This window comes from Phascolarctos cinereus, unplaced genomic scaffold (assembly GCF_003287225.1).
Source record: "Phascolarctos cinereus isolate Bilbo 61053 unplaced genomic scaffold, phaCin_HiC Scaffold_1;HRSCAF=81, whole genome shotgun sequence".
In the NCBI taxonomy this organism is placed as follows: Eukaryota; Metazoa; Chordata; class Mammalia; order Diprotodontia; family Phascolarctidae; genus Phascolarctos; species Phascolarctos cinereus.
The window spans coordinates 138,019,665-138,025,785 of NW_027555514.1; the positions used below are offsets into that span (position 1 = coordinate 138,019,665).

Sequence of the window (6,121 nt, forward strand, 5' to 3'; positions counted from 1 at the left end):
CTATCTATCTATCTATCTATCTATCTATCTATCTATCTATCTATTTATTTTAAATCTCTTTGGGACACAGACCTAGTAGTGGTATTCTAGGCCAAAGGGTAGGCACAGTTTTATAGACCTTTGAGCATCGTGCCAATTGTTCTCCAGAATGTTTGAACTAATTCACAATTCTACTGAAAGTACATATGTGTCCCTACTTTTAAACATCCACTGAAGCATTTGCCATTTTCCTTTTCTGTAATGTTAGCCAATATAATAAGCATAAAGTGGCATCTCAGAGTTGTTTTAATTTAATTTAATAGTTTTTTGCTAATTAATAGTGATTTAGAGCTTTTTTGCCATATGTCTATAAGATAACTTTGATTTTATCCTCTGGAAACTGTTCATATCTTTTAACCTTTTATTAATTACTTTCATAAATATAACTTAATTACCAATATATATTAGAAATGAGGCCTTTTTAAGAGAAACTTCCTGTAAAAATTGTTTCTTAAATCCCATTTACTTCTCATTTTGGCTGTATTGGTTCTATTTGTCGAACACTTTTTAATTTTATGTAATCAAAATTATCAATTAGATTTCTTATGAAACTCTGTTCCTCATTTGGTCATAAACTTTTCCCTTATCCATAGATCTGGCAGGTTCAACTTTCAGACACGTCTAATTTACTTATGCTATCATCCTTTATGTCTAAATCATGTACCCATTTTGAATTTGTCTTGGTATACAGTGTGAGATACTGGCCCATGCCTACTGTGTGCCTAAGTGCTTACCATTTTTCCCAGTAATTTTGTTAAATATTGAAGTCTTGACAAAAAAGCCTGGCTATTTTGGTATATCAAACACTAGATTGTGTTGTTCAGTTGTTTAAGTTATGTCTGATTCTTTGTTGTTCCATTCAGGGTTTTCTTGGCAAATACCCTAAAGGAGCTTGCCATTTTCTTTTCCAGCATATTTTATACATGAGGAAACTGAGGAAAACAGGGTTAAGTGACTTGTCCAGAGTCACATTGCTACTATGTGTCTAAGGTTGAATTTTAACTAAGATATTCCTGATTCCATGTCCGGTACTCTACACTGTGCCACCTGGCCGCCCTCCATATTGTGTACCTTATCTATTCCACTGACCCATGACTCTTCTTCTGCTAGTGCCAGATTATTTTGATGATTACAACTTTGCAATATAGTTTGAAATCTGGTATTGCTAGGCCACCTTTGTTCACTTTTTTTTTCCACTGATGCCCTTGTTATTCTTTTTATTTTCCCTTCTCTTTTTTAAATGTGTAATTTTTTTTAAATTTTGAGATCTTAATTTTGGCCCCTTCTTGCCCTTCCTCTACACATTTAGAAGGCAAAAAATGTGATATCAACTATACAATAAAATCCTGCGAACTATTCTACATTAGTCATGTTGCAAGTGACCAAACAACAGCAATGACAAATAAAGTGAAAAAATTGTACTTACATATTTGGTCAGATTTCATCAGTTCTCTTTCTGGAGATGGACAGGAGTTTTCACCAAAAGTCCTTCAAAATTCTCCTGGAGCATTATATTGATCAGAATAGCCAAGTCATTCAGAGTTGATTGTCATTTGATATTGCTGTTATAGTATGCAACATTCTCTTGGTTCTGCTGACTTCACTTTCAATAAGATTATACAAGATTTTTTCTGACAGCATTCTGCTCATTTTTGATAGCAGAACAGTATTCTATCAGAATCATATGCCATAACTTCCTCAGCTACTATACTAAGGGATTGGCATCCCCTCAATTTCCAATTCTTTGTCAAAAAAATAGCTGCTAAAATTTTTTTGTTTATATAGGTGCTTTTGTTTCTTTTCCTTTGATCTTTTTTGGGATACAGCTATAGTAAGTATGGCATTGCTGGGTCAGAGGGGATGCAGTTTTATAGCTCTTTGATTACATACAGCTCCAAATTGCTTTCCTGAATGGTTGGATCAGTTTGTAATTCCACCAATATTAGTGTCCTGTCCCAGTTTCCCAAATTTTCCCCAACATTTATCATTTTAATTTTCTTTCATATTAGCCAATCTGATAGGTATGAAGTGTTACATCAAGTTTGTTTTAATTTGCATTTCTCTGTTCAATTGTGATTTAAAGCATTTCTCAAATAACTGTTGGCTTTGATTTCTTCTTCTGAAATATGCTTCTTCATATCCTTTGACCATTTATCAACTGGGGCAAGACTCTTATTTTTAAAAATTTGACTAAATTCCCTATAAATTTGAGAAATGAGACCTTCAGCAGAAAAACCTGATGTAATCCACCCCCCAGTTTCCTGCTTTCCTTTTAATCTTGTCTGCATTAGGTTTGTTTGTAAAAAAAAAAAACTTTTAAATAAAGAATTTAATCAAAATTATCTATTTTATTTCCCATGATCTTTTCTAGTTCTTGTTTGGGCATAAATTCTTCCCTCATCCATAGATCTGATGGATAAAATTTACAATGTTCCTATAATTGGCTTGTAATTTCACCCTTTGTGTCTAAATCATCTTAAACTTATCTTGGAATATGAGATGTTAGTTAATATCCAATTTCTGCCAAATTACTATCAAATTTTCCCAATATTTTTTGCCAAATGGCAAGTTCTCACCCCAAGAGTTTAGATATTAGGGTCCATAAAATGCTAAATATTCTACTGAGCCACCATTCTATTTCTTAGTTAGTACCAGATTGTTTTGCTGTATACCCATTTCTTTGCAATATAGTTTGAAACCTGGAACTGCTAAGCAGTCTTCCTTCATTTTCTTTTTTATTGATTCCCTTGACATTCTTGACACTTTGTTCTTCCAGATGAATTTTTGCTATTATTCTTTTAGTTCAATAAAATATTTTTTGATAGTTTGATTGGTATGGTACTAAATAAATAAGTTAATTTGGGTAAAATTGTAATCTTTAATATATTGGCTAAGGGTGACTGTAAGCAATTAACATTTCTCCACTTTTTTTAGATCTTGTGTGAAAAATGTTGTGCAGTTGTGTTCCTTTAATTCCTGGGTTTATCTTGGCAGGTAGACTCCCAAGTAGCAGAATTTATCTCTCTATCTCTTTCTGCTCAGTGTTGCTGGTAATATATAGAAATATTGATTATTTATGTGTATTTATTTTACATACTGAAAATTTGCTAAAGTTGTTAATTATTTCAACTAGGTTTTTTTTTTAAATTGTTTCTCTAAGTATGTCATCATATCATCTGAAAAGAGGGACAATTTTGTTTACTTGTTGCCTATTCTAATTCCTTCAATTTATTTTTCTTCTCTTTTTGCTATAGCTAACATTTATAGTACAATATTAAATAATAGTTGTGATAGTAGACATCCTTGTTCTTCGCTGCTGATCTTATTGGGAATGCTTCTAGTTTACCCCCCTTGTAATTAATGCTTCTTGATTATTTTATATAGACTTTTCATTTTAAAGAAAACACTATTTAACCCAATGATTTCAAGTGTTATTAATAGGAATGAATATTGTATTTTGTCAAGAATTTTTCTATATCTATTAAGATGCTGATATGATATTTGCTTTTTTGTTGTTGATATGGTGATCTCTTAAGCCGATAATTTTCCTAATATTGAACCAGCCCTGCATTGTGATATAAATCTCACCCTGTCACAACATATGATTTTTTGATATATATCCATAATCTCCTTGTTAGTTTTTGTTTTCATTTTTGCATAGATATTCATTAAGAGAATTTGTCTATAGTTTACTTTCCCTGTTTTGCTCTCCCTGGTTTAAGAATCAAAATCCTATTTATGTCATAAAAAGAATTTGATAGTATTCCTGAGATAAATCATTTTAGTATTATATTAATAAATTATCAATTTGGGATCTAGGCTTTTCTCCTTTACTTAAAAGGAAAGTCACTCAGTTACCATGGTTGGGGGTTGAGTTGGGCAGTACCTCCATGGTCCAGGGGTATTCTCGGGTCTCTGTGGGGCTGACTCCAGCACCACATGATTTGATTATGTTTTGCAGCTCTTAAGAGTCAAATAGATATCTTCTGAGTATGGAATGATCTAGAAAAAAAGGTGGAAAACATACAGCTAATTGAATCCAACATGATGAGCACTGAAGAAGAAGAGCCCATCTCTGGTGTTAATTGTCAAATTTTTGTCAATGAATTTTCATGTCACTGCTGTTATGACATCCTGGTGAATCCCACCACATTGACCTGTGGGCACAATTTCTGTTGACATTACCTGGTTCTATGGTGGGTGTCCTCAAACAAAACAGAATGTCCAGAGTGACAAGAGAAATAAGGTTTTCCTAAAGTAAATATTCTGCTCAAAGATGTTATCAAATTGAGATTAGAAGACATTCAGCAGAACAGTGATATAGTCCATAGTCTTCAGTCTTTCATCAACATGGGAATGATCAGATTTCTATAGCTCCAAATTCTATAGCTCAAAGAGGAGGGTTTTTTTTTTTCAGGGGTACTGACAACTTTAACTAGTGTTGCAATGGTTCTATGTTATATAACTAGAACAGTAGAGAATCAAAGCATGGTATGCTTGTTTAAAAATCTTTGCAAGATGAAGGGCTAAAGAAGTCTTTCTGGAGAAACTGGGCCCTTGGGCTTCTCTTTATAGAGAAAGGTTTTTAATCTGAAAGAATAAATGGCAGCCTAGAGGTCAATCAAGGGAAATCATTATTCCTGTTGTATACCCTGAAAAGCTCCCCAATACTCAATATGTTCTATGTGTAATTGTTTGATTACGCAGAAACTTTCTTATTTTTGACCCATAAAATATGCCCTGTGCAAAAAAAAAAAATTAGAGGATATCATCACAATGTTTCTTGACTCTAAAGAGCCCATTTGGAAGCAGTGTAGAGAATTCTTTTTTAAATATTCTTTCTTTCCATATGAATTGATTGCTGAATTTCCCTGGGATTGGCTGGATGTTCATTCCTGGATGTCATGGTTTCTTATTATTAATGTCGTGTCACTCTCTATTCTGGAGTTATTTTCATTTTGGAGGATTTGGTCAAGGAATAAATTGAAAACTGTCCCTCACATCATGTGGAGCCATTTTTTGAAAGTATCAAAGCAGGAACTTCTTGTGGCCATTTTTTTGGCTTATTATTCCTCAGTTTATTTGCAACTGTTTAGTTCACTAGGCTCTGTACTTTAACCCAATTACCAACATTAATCTTCTGGTCAAAGAAGCACGCAGATGAGAAACCCAAGTGTTCTAAGTGTTGCTGTCCCAGCTCCGAATTAAGCCAGCCTCCAACAGATCTGAGCTTTGAAATATAAAGAGTGGTTGGGGCTGCAGTTGGAGTGATGGTAACAAAGTGGATTCGCTTTCCTATAAACACTAAAAAAAGGGACTGCTTTTAAAAAAAAGTTACACATAATTTTTCTTGGCATGGAAAACAGGATACATCATTCTCAAACCAATATTGGTTTATTCAGATTGTGTAGTGGTGATACTTGCCACATCCCATAACTACCTTGAAGGTATTGTGAGGCTCAATGAAATGGTGACTTTGAAGGACTATGAGAGCTCCTCAAAGAAAATGGGATATGCATTAAAGTATCATGGTATTAGGTTGTTTGCTTGCTTCTCAACAGGCCTTCTGAGGCTTAGTTTAATAAATCTGGCAAGTGACAGAGAATCTCATTCAGAGTTCTGATGAAAGGAAAATGAACTTCTACTAGGTAGGCAGGACATTGCTTTCCAAATGTTCTTGCAAAGTGAACTTTTATTCATGTGTACCTGTATACTCTGTTGTAACCATAGACAAACAGGTGCAGACCATAATTACAGTGCAGAAGATGCTGTCTTCTTGGCAACTTCTTTGTGAAGTATTAGTGAAAACTCTGCAGTTATTGAGTTGCTGACATATTCCCTCCTAGCTATTTTTAATCAATGTTTTGTGTCCTTTTATTTGTAAAGGGATGTTGAACAACTTTGAGCAATTAATGAAAACTAATTTTAACTATTCTTTGCTTTATCAGTGCTTTCTAAAAATATTTTTTTCCAAAAAGAACTGCATCTGTGACAAATTTCAAGATTGTACTTTTGTTTAAAAACATTTGATAATTTACCTCACACTGTATCATTATCTTTGTAGCATGATATCTGTACCAAG

General features: G+C 33.4%; 1 pseudogene; it reads left to right on the plus strand.

Annotated features, from left to right (window-relative positions):
* The first annotated feature begins 4,083 nt into the window (after positions 1 to 4,083).
* On the plus strand, positions 4,084 to 5,221 carry LOC110206935 (bifunctional apoptosis regulator pseudogene; annotated as a pseudogene).
* The last annotated feature ends 900 nt before the right edge of the window (positions 5,222 to 6,121 follow it).